Genomic DNA, 16,054 nt, shown 5'->3' with positions numbered 1-16,054 from the left:
GTTAGGTTTGCTGCTTCTAACAAAGAATCAACGAAAATATTTTGTTTTAATACAAACTGCAATATAAAATGTCTTTATAGGACAAAACATGATGTTTGGCATCTGTTTAATAAAAATTTACTCGTTTGGAAGCATAGAATCATTCCAAATAAGCTATTCTCGTCGAAACTATAATGTAATTAGTATTTTGTGCTAGAATACAGCGTTTTTGTTAGATTTATTAACAATTTTGTCTATTTTAAGCAATGAAACGAATAGGATTAGCTGCCTTTATCTAAAGTGATACATAAATTGCTCTTTTATGCCAGATTAATACGTTTTTAGTCTGTTCGATGTAAGTTTTCTTGTTCAAAGCAATAGATCGTCTAAAATAAGCCGTTTTTGTTTGAACTGATGAACAATTCAGACTGAGAGTCAACAAAAATAATTTATTTTAATCCAAACTGATACTTTTTGACCCAATAAGAGTCCTATAAGAGTCCGAGATACGCCGTTCTCGTCAAGTCTATAACGTAATTCGTTTTTTTGTGTCAGAATACGACGTTTTCTGTCTGTTTAATATAAGTTTTTAATAATAATAATAATAATAATAATAATAATAATAATAATAATAATAACAATAATAATAATAATAATTATAATAATAATAATAATAATAATAATAAAAATAATACTAATAATAGTAATAATAATAATAATAATAATAAAAATAATAATAGTAATAAAAGTAAGCTTAGTTTTCTAAGCAAAAATGAAGCTTATTTTGTGTTATATGAGCGTTTTCTCATTTCTATGCAAGAAATCATCTGTGATCTGTGTTTTTAGGCAAGAAATTGTCTAAAATTAATAACTCATTTTAAAACTGGTATAAAAACATTTACTATACAAAAGTTAATAATAATAATAATAATAATAAGAATAATAATAATAATAATAAAAATAATAATAATAGTAATAAAAGTAAGCTTAGTTTTCTAAGCAAAAATGAAGCTTATTTTGTGTGTTATATGAGCGTTTTCTCATTTCTATGCAAGAGATCATCTGTGATCTGTGTTTTTAGGCAAGAAATTGAATAAAATTAATAACTCATTTTAAAACTGGTATAAAAACATTTACTATACAAAAGTTAATAATAATAATAATAATAATAATAATAATAAATGAAATTAATAATAATAATAATAATAATAATAATAATAATATTAATAATAATAATAGTAATAATGATAATAATACTTATAATAATGAATTTCTTTCTAAATAAAAGCTTAGTTTTTCTAAGCAAAAATGATGCTTATTATGTGTTATCTGAGCGTTTTCTCATTTCTATGCAAGAGATCATCTGTGATCTGTGTTTTTAGGCAAGAAATTTTCTAAAATTAATAACTCATTTTAAAACTGGTATAAAAATATTTACTATACAAAAGTTATAATCGGTTTTTAATAATAATAATATTAATAATAATAATAATAATATTAATAATAATAATAATAATAATAGTAATAATAATAATAATAAAAATAATAATAATAGTAGTAATAAAAGTAAGCTTAGTTTTCTAAGCAAAAATGAAGCTTATTTTGTGTTATATGAGCGTTTTCTCATTTCTATGCAAATGATCATGTGTGATCAGTGTTTTTAGGCAATCTTAGCCATTTTATAGTTTTTAGGAAAGAAATTGGCTAAAATTAATCACTCATTTTAAAACTGGTATAAAAACAATACTATACAAAAGTTATAATCGGTTTTTAATAATAATAATAATAATAATAATAATAATAATAATAATAATAATAATAACAATAATAATAATAATAACAATAATAATAATAATAATAATAATAACAATAATAATAATAATAATAATAATAAAAATAATAATAATAGTAATAAAAGTAAGCTTAGTTTTCTAAGCAAAAATGAAGCTTATTTTGTGTGTTATATGAGTGTTTTCTTATTTCTATGCAAGAAATCATCTGTGATCTGTTTTTTTAGGCAAGAAATTGTCTAAAATTAAAAACTCATTTTAAAACTGTTATAAAAACATTTACTATACAAAAGTTAATAATAATAATAATAACAATAATAATAATAATAATAATAATAATAGTAATAGTAACAAAAGTAATAATAATAATAATACTTTTAATAAAGAAAAATTGAGCTTATTTTGTGTGTTACATGAGCGTTTTCTCATTTCTATGCAAAAGATCATGTGTGATGTGTGTTTTTAGGCAATCTAAGCCATTTTAAAATTTTTAATATTTAACAAAAATTTGCTTTAAAATAAAATGTTTGAAAAACTGAAATTAAACTAAATTAATTGTGTCTAACACTTTAGTAGAGGAAAAAGGAGGAGACATAAAAGTCACTAAAGTCTTAGAGTTGTCTTTAGTCGTCATATTAATAACAATAACATTTATAATAACGATACTAGTAGTACTAAATTTGCTTATATGCAAGCGCTTAATTAAGGTAACAGTTTTTTTGTTTTTTGCTTATATCTCGAAAACAGTTACTCCTATCAATTTTTACTTTTTCACCAAAATTAAAGGTGATAAAATTTCCTACAAAATAGTTATTTGCATTTTTCATGTAGAACTAACCATAAGCGGGATATAAGTTTGAAAATAATTAATAATTAAAAAAAAGTGTTTTAACAGAAAATGTCTTGTGATTTTTAATACACTTAATTTATTGGGTCCAATACTTTATTAGAAGAAAAAGGAGGTGACATAAAAGTCACTGAAGTTTTCAGAGCCGATTTTAAATGCTGCATTTTCGTCTTCGTCTCAAACATTGAAAACTGAACTACATTTTTGTTCAGTAAAGTAGATAACGAATGGGGGGACAACACAACACAACCTTGACCTTGAGTTTGACCCCGCCTATTTTCCCTCTCTTTCTTTCAAGGCCACTCGTTCTCTCTCTTACTTTTCAAGGCCAACCCCTCCCACTTCCCCCACCACTTCAAGGCCAAGGCATTATTGGACCTTGATGTTTTCAAGGTCAAGGTTATTCATGCTACTCCCCACTTTTTCAAGGCCAACAACTCCTCACTCATTCAAGATGAATCGCGCAATTGTCCTTACTCATTTTCCACCCCAAACTGTATAAAAGATAATGTGTTGTGTTGTGTAATACAGTTCTTGTGTATATCTACTATAACAAGAAATTCTTTAAAAATGGAACCCATCAGAAAAAGTTCTATTTATAATACTCCTGGTAAGTTTAATATTTTTTAGTAGTTTAGTTGGAAATAATTTTTTTTCAGAGGATATCATAGTTTGTCCATACGACAAAAACCACATTCTTCTTTGGTTTCGGCTCGAAAGGCACATATGGAAGTGCCATCGGGCCGATAAGGAAAAACAAAGGGCCTTACATGAAGTGATGATGAAGGAAGAAGAGGAGAACTGGGATCATTTCAATGAGCCCAGCTACCTCGACTTCCTGAAATCTAAAAAAATTCATAATGTCAAAAAACAAAGATCCTCATGTGAAGTGATGATGAAGGAAGAAGAGGAGAACTGGGATCATTTCAATGAGCCCAGCTACCTCGACTTCTTAAAATCTAAAAGGAATCATAATGCCTTAAATTAAAGAAGTAAGTTTTATTGAATCTTTTTCAACAGTAATTTATTGTGAATTTTTTTAGGGTCGGGGTTCTTTCGTAAAAATAGTGTAGAATAAGTTTAGCAAAGTAGTAGTAGTCGTAGTAAACTGTAAATATTATATTATTGTATAAAAAAATAAAAGTTGTAAAAAAAAGCTACATGTTTTTATGTACACCTATTTCAACCTACTGATACAAGTAAGTGTGACCTGCAAGCAGAGAGTCGCTCACTGTTTCAAGACCACTCATTCCCTCTTTATCTTTGATGTTTTCATCTCACTTTTTCTCATTATCTCACTTTTTCAAGGCCACAATATTGATGCATTTTCATTCAAGGTTAAAAAGTGGGGGTATAGTTAATATATAGAATTTAGTACAAGTTTGATAGCAGTCAGTACTGATTTAATCCTCCGAGAAATAATAATATAAAAAAGTGCATATATCTGTGTTAATGTCTAAGAGTATTCGCTGCTGGGTCATGGATGTATTGAATCGAATCGCTCGATGCGGACAGAAGCCCATTTTAAAAGCTGGTGAGCTAGAGTTGAACACAAGATTCCGCATACATAATATTAGACGCACAAAGTCTCTGTTCGGAAATTCAGTGCTTGTTGAGTTGGACAATTATGCAGTGTTTCTGCCGAGAAGAATAAGTGATTATTTAACTGAGGAGAAAATTGATGAGTTATTACGAGATCCACGTCCACTATATTTAATATATTTGGGAAAAGAAGATGCTAGAATCCCGACATCTGCACATTGTTTTGAGTTTCAACGTGTTGATGATGAAATATTAGGTGAGTGAACATACTGTAAAATGGAGGATGAAAAGAAATTAAAGAAATGTATATTTCATTTACAGTTAACGAGAGTGCCGAAGAGTAGGATGAAATTATCGGAAAAAGACTTATGTGTGTGAAGTAGTGTGCGTTTTGTGCTAGTGATAGTTTCTTAAAATAAATGAATAAAAATCATGTGTCTAGACGATGGACAATATGAAAAATGTTTATACGAGTGTTTTGATAAAAGACTGTTATCATATAAGAACTGGGTACATTCATACCCATCTCCATGGAGTTTAGCAAAAGCGGGATTGTTTTATATTCAAATATCTGATTGTACCCAGTGTTTTGTTTGTGGAGTAATAATTTCACGATGGGAAAAAAGTGATGATGCGTTTATGGAGCATAAAAAACATTCTCCAAAATGTGGATATGTGAAATTGCTTTCCACAGACAAAACTACAATTCAAAAATTCAAATTAGTTACTAAAAATAGCATTGTTGTAGTTTTATTTTTTATAGTATTTGTATTCATGTATTATTTATGTGCGTCTTCTTATGCATAGGTAATGTGATGCAGACTTGTTAACCTTGATCAGTGTCGGGCGCGCGCCAAAGGCGAGGTAAACTAAAGGTTTCAAGAGACGTCTTGATTTAATTAGTTTATAATTAAATAAGTGGTAGAATAATATGGAGGATTTATAATAGATTTAAGGATATTTAATGTACTACCTATAATATTGATGAAATAAAGTGTTTTAATTGATTCCTTTTAGTTTATTTTATTAAAAAAAAACAATTCATAATAATAATTATCTATGTAATATCCGATGAATTAATCCAAGAGTTATGAGTTTTATCCATTCCACTCCACTTGACGAATAAACGGTTACCTTTCTTTCGTAAAACTTTCTCAACGAGATATACATTCGGATATTTAACTTTTTGTAATTCTTCAGTGTAGAAACCCCCTCGTATTGTTTCTCCAGAAACATCTTGTAGCAAATAAGTTCTAGGATTAGTATTTTGAATCTTCGAAACTGTAAATACTTCATTACTCCAATTTGGGGTGTACCCTTTCTTAAAAAGATGTCGATGTTTACTAATTCGAACAAAATCACCAACTTGAAATTTGGGTTTATAAATGTCCATTGTTTTAAGATGACTATAAACTTGATCCAAAACTTTGCGTTCGTTTTTCTTATTTATTGAAATCGGTTTTAAACCAGTAGTCCCATGTCTGGTATTATTGTATTTTTTTATTATGTCAGGTAAAATGTTTATCCAGTTGTAGTGACCTTGCACCGAAAATTCTTTATACATCATTCCCTTGATTGTTCGATTCACGCGCTCGACAACACTACTTTTTAAATTCGAATAAGAACTGTAGTGATTAATTTTGTATTTATTCATTAATTGTTGAAAATGTTTATTGTAAAACTCCTTTCCCAGATCTGTTTGAATGTTTTTAGGAACGTTACGTCGAGTTTTTAAAATTTCACTCATTGCATTTACAACACTTAAAGCCGACTTATTCTTTAATGGAACAGCCCATACAAATTTAGAAAAAACATTGATAACCATTAAGATATACTTAAAGCCTTTATTGACGCGTGAATATGGTATCATTTCAACCAGATCGAGTTGCAATAAATCATTTAAACCTTTCACTATCACACGTCGTCTTTTAAAGTTCACTCTCGCCGGTGCATGTAGTTCATTAACAACTTGACGCTTAATATTTAAATCACTACGCTTCATGGTGGATTGGTACTTTTAAAACTATTTCTATATATATCGGTTTAGCTTCTGATGTTTTGGGTCCATATTTAAATGATAGTTTGTCACCTTCACGTAAAATTTGACCAATTAAATTCGTAGTTTGTTTCGAATTAATTAATGCAATCCACCCGCTCGATGGATTACCATTTACAGACGTAATCGTTGCTTCTTTTAATGGGAAAATATAATTCGTACCAATATTAAATAATACAAAAAGTTTTTTAGCTGGATCCAGTGTCCCAAAGAGTGAGATTGTGGTATATGAGAAAGATTTGACACGTTGTAAAGTTGTCCGAATTCTGTGTTCACTAATGTGTTCACCAAATTTATCTAATGTCATATTCTTGTCTATTGAATGAATAAAGTATGTAGAAATACTAACTATAAAATATAATGTGTTTGCAATATATACAAGTCGTCTCTAAATTATTAACGAATTATTTTCGATTCACGCAATTCTGTTATGATGCGATTGATTTCATTCATATGATTATTATTACCAGCTACTGTCGATGATAATAAAAGACGTAGTCTATTTACGAGTGTGTTGGGATTTTTGTAGGGAACAAATTCTAAATTTTTATCTGTTAAAGCCAATGTGCGAAGAATACTACCACCCTTAACTCTTTTTGATATTGGTTGGATACTACTTGTCGGAGTTGATTGTTCATGACCTTGAGCCTGCAATCGTTGTATTGCAGGTATGTTGCGAAGTCGCGGATACTGTTTACGTGCTGGTGGTACGAGAATTGAAAGACTACTACTGCGGCTTCGTTGCTGGACAGGAGTCGATTGACCTTGATCGGCATCAAGGCTTTCTTCAGTATCACTGTAAAATGGCGGCGACTGAGATGCACGGTGTTCCTGAAGCGGTAGTGGCTGTCTCGAGAAATGTCGAATAATTGTTTTATATTTGTTCCCTACATTCCCCAGAATTTGTGCATTTGGTTTATAGTTTTTTCTGTCTGCATTGGTTCGAATGACAATATTTCGATAAGTTTCTAAATCTGATTGAGTATAATTAGTTGGATTTTTTTTAAATAATAATTCATACAATCCAGGTGTATCAGGATAAGCTACATTTTGAACGATTACATGATCGTCTTTGAAATCAATTTCAGAATTGCCAATAAAAAATTTATTTGCCTCGGTTCCATGTCTCACACCATATTGATGATCAAATTTGTTTTCTGTGTCAATAATCATATCTTCAATGTACTGTCGAGGTAAACCGGTCCATTGTTTAAGAAAATGGCGAAATGCATCGGTTTTTGACAAATTTATTAATGTTTCTTGCAACTTTCCAATGGTCACATTCCTGAGTGATTCTCCCTCCTCTCTGGGTGTGCTAGCAGCCGCATGTTGTCGCATTAAACTGAATCGTGGATCGAGCGATGTAGTACTACGGCTTGTAGTCGTTGACTCAAAAAGTCGCTTCGCCTCCGGTTGCTTGATCTCATGATGAATTGATATTTTTTCCTGTTTTGGGACAACTTCGCGTTCATGTTTAATTTCAGAAATTAAACTTTTTATTGGATCAGTTAGAGGTTGAATATGGGTTGCGAAACGTCTTTGCGAACTTGCAATGTGTGAAGATAATGATCGTACTTTTTGTTTAACGTGTCGTCTTGCCTTATCCAGCTCTAAAGCTAAACGTTTATCCATGTCGATCGTCGACTAATAAATAAATCTTTGACAAACATTTACATTTATATTTTAATGAACTGATCAAAACCGTTACGATAACGCCCATTGTCTTGTTCAGCATCCTTATCAATAGTAACAAATCCATACGGTTTTTGCCAACACTGTGAACACATTTTCTGAAAGGTTTCAAATGACATATCTGTACCAACGTGATCATTAAAAATATGTTTTAAATTTAATACATCCTGAGGAAAGATAATTATGAAATTAGCATTATCACGAATTAATTGTTTCTGAATGGAAGAATACGTTTGGCTAATAAATATACAATCGATATTATAATGCCTACCAAAGCAAAAATAATCACGTATTATATTTTGGTTACAAGTGACTACATCATCAAATATTATTATGGAATAGGGTTTGATTTCTTTAGGAGGAGGAATTTCGGCACCATCTTCATATTCATAGTAACCGACTTTATCGAGAGGTGCCAGAACCGATTTTAAAAATTGATATTTTGGTTGTTGTAGGGTTTTTGAAAATTAGTAAATGTCTGTGAAGCGTAATCCATTTGGATGCAGCAAGAGACTTAATATCACATTTGTTTTACCACATCCAGAACGTCCAACCACTAGTCCTCTTTTTACACTATTATTGAATAAAGTATTATGTTTAGGAAACTGTTGATAGGGTACACAAACTGAATAGTCGTGGTTAGAAATTTTTAATAAATCTTTTTGTTGCACAAGTTTCATTGTTGACTTACAGAATACAAATAAAAATACTTTACACATTACATCAATTATAAATACATAATAATAATAAATACGTAGTATAAATAAATGGTTACATATCGTTACATATCTACAATAAGGTAAAATTCAATCAGTGGGTTCCACATATTTTTGCAATTCTCTAATTAGAGAATCTAAATTTCGATCTCTATCAATATCGTAATGTCCCCAGGCTAATGTATCAATTGAATTACCTAAAATGTATCGTTTATCATCGAAATTAGACAGTGCTATTTTATTCCTTAATTCGGTATACATATTATGTAAATAAGATTTGAAAACGTTCATAACACAGAAAACTGATGAAGATGAAGGATTTGTTGCAATTGCCCGATATTGTAACAGTGTTAGAGATTTATCAATTACATGTTTACTTACACCTTTAGCCTTTTTAATTACATCATTCACTGTTTGCACACAATATGCTTTGGCACCGGTGCCATAAAGTAGTACAATTGGTACACCAGCATACTCATCTTTCATTTTACCGATAACAGAGACAGTTTTAGGAATATCATGAATATTATTCTCGGGATAATTTGAAGTATCAAACCGATCGAGATTCTGTTTAATATCATTATATACGTTTTCCGTATAAATTTCTAAAATTAATGAATCCGTATCCGTATACAAAAGCTGTACATTATTTCCATACTTAACTTTAAGAAAATTATAAAAAAAGTCATACATTAAAGTTTTTGAAATTTCCAATATACTGAATCCTACATAAATAGGTTTATCATATGTTACTTGAACTTTATTCATTTCTATTGCAACTAAATTTTCAGTAAAAATAGAACAATTTTTAAATTGTGGTTTGGCTATCCATGTCTCTGCTCCATACTTGTGACCGTTTTTTTTCCAATGTGTAGCCAGTTTAATATCTACCCGATTATCGACATTTTCCATGGTTTTTCCATACACGCTATTATTCATGAGTTTAAATAAATCTTTTTCAAACTTATTTTTAGTCTGATTTCGTAATTTCGTATTTAAATCAATATATGGTTTGAGCCATGACGATTGATTGAATTTTAGTACTCTATGAATTTTTGTCAATTCTAGTCCATTTTGTAGAGCTTGTTTTAAATTTCGATAGTGTATTATGTAGTTTGTTTTAGCACATAGATTTGGAATGAGTTTCGCACATTTTCCGTTTGGTGGAATTAAATTTTCAGGTAGAAATGGCATATCATTATGAGAGTTGTGTAAATGATAAGGATAAGAGATATCTACTTCAAGGACATAACCTTCAGGTGTGGTATCAGTCAAATCCATAATACTAAGTGAATTAATTTCGTCTTGCGTTAACCAAGTAAATCCACCTAAAGGGAGTACTTCACTCATAGCCCAACCATAGAGATTTGTTGCATCGAGATATAAAATGTATGATGTCGGTTTCGAAGGGTCATAATTTGGAAGAAATTTATTATTTGCTTGAGCCGCTCGTTTAACACATGTACTAACTCCCCCACGAATCCCTTTTTTGAAAAAATGCAACATATCTATATCAGTCAATAATTCTAATTTTACATGGGTAAATTTAAGCATAGCATTCCAACTAAGAGATGGTGCTGTCACGTAATGTGCTGGATCAAGTTCATAATGCTTAAGGCACATGTTTCGAAAATTCTCAAAGACATCAGCTAATAGTAAAATATCACTTTTTAAATAGAGATCAGAATATTCGCCTAGAGTCTGACAATGGAATGTATCCCATACGGTATTAGCTCGTTGATAATCATCTTCAGAAATATGCTCATCGCGAAGTTTATCGTAAAAATCAATTTTTTGTGGTAATTCCGTGAGATCTAATTTAGAAAAATCATCGATAAATGAATATGGAAAAACCCCTTTCTGTCTAATTAACTGAAATTCTCTGTCAACGGGAAAGTATCGTTTTACTTCCATACATTGAGCATCATCCAAGGCTGCTGCCAGTTTTTCTAATGAACATGCCAAAAACTGAAAACTATCTATAAAACGCAAGTGTAAGTGCTCCTTGACTATTCGATTGTTTGAATTTAGATATTCGCCTACACAATTTTTTTTCGAAAATGTAATATATTTCTCTTTAGTTTTACCAAGGATATTAATTTCACTTTCTTCAAGGGCCAACTCTTTAATGAATAAGTGACTATCATAATTTGTTAAATTATGAAATACTATCGGAATAAAATTTGGAATTTGAAAATTCAAGTTACAATTACTGTGCGCGGCGGACCTATAACGACCCGTTAAATGACAGTGATCTTTTACTTTAATATCATTCTGTTGAAAAGGTTTTTGACAAATATGACATTCCGTTGCTGTAAGATAATCAAACTCTTCTTGAATAGTTAATGGAAGCATTGGTTGTACAATACTTAAATACTTTTTATAAATCTCTATCAAATCTATTTCTAATGCTGTAATAAAGTCAACCACAGATGACTGTCCTCGAAAACTTTGGAATTTAGATAATTGATCGTTATATGAACATTTAATGTAATATGCACATGAATATGGTTGATGGAGAAAAGTTTTTATCGAAAATGATTGATTTGGATTTGGTGCAACTGTACTCATAGGTTTCAATAAACATTCGAAATCAGCATAAACAATAAATGGGATAGTCATTTTATGATGATAATTTTGAAATTCTAATACATTAGCGGGAACATTATAACCAAATCTATTTGTTATTAATTCATTATTTGGGATTCTAGCATAAAGTTTTCCACAATCAGTCGAAGAATGTCTATCTAATAAAGCTTGGGTTGTGAAATATTGTAGACATCCATCACAGAAAAATTTTGAATGATGATGTTTTGAGAGTTGGGAAGATACTAAACGTGGCAAATTAGTTATTGTACAGTAATGTTGATTACCATCGTTATCACTCAACAATAATAAATTTATATGTACCGGTTTCTTAAAGTTTGTAAAATATAATGGTCCCACAATTTCAAATTTTACCTTATTGTTTACATAAAGTAATTCAAGTCCGTAAACATTAATAGAGACATTATTTTGACTTTCAAATTTTGCAATACTATCCAGTTTTACAGGAAATTCAATACCTTGGAAATTAAAAAGTGTCGACCAGTGTGGATATGAACTGGGTAAATGTTCTGGTCCCATAGGTAGACACACTGCTGCTACGACACTCCAACCAAAACAATGAATATCCTGATTTTGAACATTAACTATTGCCCTCTTCATTTTCACGCTTGGCGGTAGTGGGATATACGATGAAGCTTTCAATGGATTGTAATAGTTTACATTTAATTCTAAATGTAAGATTTTCACAAGTGTCCAGCCTAAAATAAAGAAGCAAAAAATAATTGTATTATAAAGATTTTTACAATATATAACTACCTGAATCTCGTTCCAAAAAATCCATCATTTTTTGACTAATAACTTCTTGAAAGTCATGCAACATATTCCTAATATTCGTGCCTAAAGTGACAATTCTGTTAGTAGTATTGAAAGATTTTACATCAAATATATTTTTTGACTCAATGGTATACAATCCAAATAATTCCAAATTAATTTTGATTGTACTAAATTTTTCAATTTGTGAAACAATAAGTCCAAGTAATTTATTGTGAATTTTATCCATAAATTCATTTAAATCGATATAATCGCCCTCATCACAAATCCTATATGAAGCGATGCGTGATTTAAATGCACTGCTGAGTGCAAACACCCCATCCTCCAAGGGAGTACTTTGACAATTATTTCTATGCTGTCTACTTCTCTCATGAGCCGTAATAAGCTTTGGAGCAATTTCTTGATTACATGTAACGCACATATAATTGTTGCTAGCTAGAAAAGAAAAATAATTGAAAATAGAGTACCTATTAGTTAAAACTTACCAGTTGAATGACATATTTTCTGTTTTTTGGCGGCCGGTCCTCCATTTTCCTGTTTTTTGACCACTTGACAATAGAGCTTTTCATGGCGTAGTCGTGATTGACGGGTTGTAAATTGTTTATTACAGTTTTCACAGTGATGCATTTTCTTATGAAAATATGAAATAATAATTTAAACAGGTTACTAATAAAGTTTAATTATAAATTTGCTGCCTTCTGTTACTATCTTTGAAAGACTTTTATTTATACTATATAAATATATATTTTTTTTGTGTTCAAAGATAGGTATCCAGCAAGACCTCGAGGAGGAGCAGCATGCTTGCCATCGTGTTGTAGGTAGTATGATGTTAAAATTTGGAAAATCGCGTCCGAATTAAATGTACTTGATATGAGTGTAGGACGGAAATAGGATTTATTAATAATAATTATTAATATTAACATCATTAGTATTAATATTAATATTATAATTATTAGTAATTAATATTAATGGGGACTTTCGCGCACGTCTACGAGGCTTTCTAGGGCGCCGACTCCTCCTTGATCGTGAGTGAGGGGGAGTGGGTGGAATGATGTTGTCGTCGTCGTCATTGTCTTCGTTTTCGACATCAACGTCTCCACCCTCCACCCTATTCTCAACTCTATTATTTATTTGCCCTAGAATGGGTGACAATTGAGAGGGTTGAATGATGTCATTTTCAACATCCATCTCTTCACCCTGCCTCCTCTCTTCAACCCACGGCTCTGCCAGTGCGTCAATGACATTTTGAGTAATAATACTCATCGGATCGAACGTTGCAGGAGGCTGAGGGAGTGGTGGTGTGATGATGTTAAGTTCCACATCAACCTCGGATCCAGATGGTTGTTGTATGTCATTGACGCCCTGTGATAATATCATGGGTGACGGTGGTGGTGATGGTGACCGAATGATGATATTTTCGGCCTCTACCACCACCAATCTCTCTGGCAGAACATCATTTTCCTCAATAATCGGTGAATTGGGTTGAGGGGGATGTTCAACGTTACCATTGATAACGTTTTCCACCTCAACCCAAGGCTCCGATAAAGCGTCAATGATGTCCTGTGATATTATCATAGGGGGTTGAGTTAATACCGCGGGTGCCGCTTCAGGAGATGTTGGTGTAACGGGGCGGGTAAACACTGGCTCAACGAAGGGGCTTTGTGGTGGTAGTGGTGGACTGGGAGAGATTGGAGGTTCTTCCACCACCACCATATCATTATCAAATACATTTAACTCATCGGTAACCGAATTATTGATGGGACAAGTTCCTTCATCCACAACCGGATTGGACGCCGCCTCGTCTTCGTTAATAAACTGGTCTATTAAGGTCAACGAGATGTCGTCCGAATAATCATTTTCAATACCATGTTGAGCCAGGTATTGCGTGAATGGTAAAGAAAACGATAATTCACTATCAGGTTGTGATGAAGGAGTAACCATAGAATCATCATCCTCATCAACGATTTGAACAATGTTAGCAACAGCGTGATTAGCTAATTGCTTCTTTTTCACACTTAACTGACTACATTCAATCACATCCTCTTCAAGACAATCTTCCCTCAAAGATTGACTTAAAGACGACTTGGCAAATTGTTCAAATTGTGTCTCATCATTTTTGATTAATTTTGAATTAGCAGGTCTAATAATTACATCAGAAACGATATTGATTCTAGGTTTATCCCTATTAAAACCACTACGGTTTTGATAGGGATTTGCAACTTTTCCCTTCAATACTTTAAATAATAACTTGGATGACTGGTTACTTACAGTTGTCCTAGTTGAGGGACCGGGACACTGAGAACACTCGTCACCATGAGAACACGGTTTAAAATGAGCAAAATAATTTGAACACATTATTTCGTACACAGACTACCTGTACAACACAGAATGAATTTCTGCATGCACTCCTTGCAATTTTATAAATTGTTGAAAGCTCCCGTCAAGGTCAACTTCTTACTGCAACTACATTGGTGTATTCCATCAAGGTTAACATATAGACACAAAAAATGTAAAAAGAAGACCTATGTAGACAGGGTGGAGTGTAACCGCCTGTTTCAAGGACATCGTTAACCTGTTTAATTTATTGAACAAATGAGAAAAATCACTCATATCCACTGCAATAATCAACTCTTTTTTATAAATGAAATGAATTTTTTGGGTGGTGTACAAGGATTATTGAAAGTGTAAGGGAGTGGTAAATATTATGAAAAAAATACAAATGTTTATAAATTTATAACATTTATTTATAAATACTACAATTAATTAATTCAATTAATATTCCATTTCATTACAAAAAATATTTTTTGAAGAGTTTGTATTTTCAAAGTTGCTTCTCGATGATTGTTGATAATCATTATTAGTATTATGGGATAAAGATGAATCAAAATAATTCCCATTTCCGCAATCAAAACTCCTCCAAGAATATTCACGATGTGGAAGACATCTTCGTAAATGTCGTCGAAGATGTTTTACTTTCAGGCGATGTCCTGGATTATTACGACACGTTATCCAACTCTCTTGATCCATGATTACTAATAGACTGATGAGTTGAGATTATTTACACAATGTTTTGTACACTTTTAACGAAATGTTTGTTTTAAAAAAAATACGTTATGTAGACTGCAATATGCGTTATCGTTTAGATGGTACATGCATTTAACTTTATCGGCGTGTAATGTTGGTTGTTGTGGAAATTCAATAACTTGTTTATGTGTATATTTTTTCAAAAATTCGGCTTTTTCTTTTCCTTTTACGTAAATTTTGTCAACATCCTTCAACACATTGTTTATAACTTGTACGTGCTTCCAATATGGAATATGTCCCATATTCCAGTCAATACAATGATAATTCTTCATTAACCATTTTACTTGTTTTTCATCTTGAGGATTCAAAAGTTGTGAAGGGAAAGGGGGTTGAAAAACATAGTGTGCGAGTTTGTCTCCTCTTAAAGCAGCCAGTTCTTTAACTATAAACTTTTTTCCAATTTTGTAACCTTGAACGTCTATAATCACTTCGTTCTCCATTACTATTAATATTAATTTAGACTTGTTTTACAGATTTTGTCAACGGTGTATATGTAAAGGCTCGGTCACTAATGACTAATGCATATGCGGTGGTTCCATCACTTATACCGGTGTCTGTATCAAATTCAATTCTCAGTGCAATAGACTGTGTTTGTAAACCAGTTTTTTGCATCGAACAATCAATTATGATTAGTGGATAACTGTCGAAAAACTGTGTAGGTGTAATGTGTGTTTCTTTTTTATCTGTATAATAGTATCGGGATCTAAAGTTTGTAAACATTTCATATAATATACCGAAATGGTGTTTTTTATATGAAATATTTAAATTTTCATACGGATATCGTTCATTATTTAGAAATACTCTCATATTGGTTATATCGCCTCTATCAAATTTACTCATATTTTTATCAAGTTGTCCTTCTCTATTGCTTTGAAGGCCAAAGATAATATAACGAGGTGTTTCAAATTTTGTAGAGATTTTCACAGGCCAACTACACTTTGTAGTATTTGGAAAGAGTGGCAGCGAATGA

General features: G+C 31.3%; 2 long non-coding RNA genes across 3 annotated transcripts; one reads left to right on the top strand and one right to left on the bottom strand.

Annotated features, from left to right (window-relative positions):
- The first annotated feature begins 2,842 nt into the window (after positions 1 to 2,842).
- LOC135266882 (uncharacterized) lies at positions 2,843 to 5,165 on the top strand. Of its 2 annotated transcripts, none has more exons than XR_010335091.1 (4): positions 2,843 to 3,226; positions 3,276 to 3,608; positions 3,660 to 4,414; positions 4,459 to 5,165. It is a non-coding gene; the product is annotated as an uncharacterized LOC135266882 (long non-coding RNA). The 2 variants fall into 2 exon arrangements; XR_010335092.1 differs by having other exon boundaries at positions 2,844 to 3,226; positions 4,480 to 5,165.
- A 3,373-nt stretch (positions 5,166 to 8,538) lies between these two features.
- On the bottom strand, positions 8,539 to 14,399 carry LOC135266791 (uncharacterized). Its single transcript, XR_010334943.1, has 4 exons — positions 14,269 to 14,399; positions 12,486 to 13,362; positions 11,986 to 12,435; positions 8,539 to 11,927 (listed from the first exon to the last, which is right to left on the bottom strand). It is a non-coding gene; the product is annotated as an uncharacterized LOC135266791 (long non-coding RNA).
- Positions 14,400 to 16,054: the final 1,655 nt, after the last annotated feature.

This window comes from Tribolium castaneum, chromosome 1 (genome assembly GCF_031307605.1).
Source record: "Tribolium castaneum strain GA2 chromosome 1, icTriCast1.1, whole genome shotgun sequence".
In the NCBI taxonomy this organism is placed as follows: domain Eukaryota; kingdom Metazoa; phylum Arthropoda; class Insecta; order Coleoptera; family Tenebrionidae; genus Tribolium; species Tribolium castaneum.
This window is presented reverse-complemented; position numbering and strand designations above follow the sequence as displayed.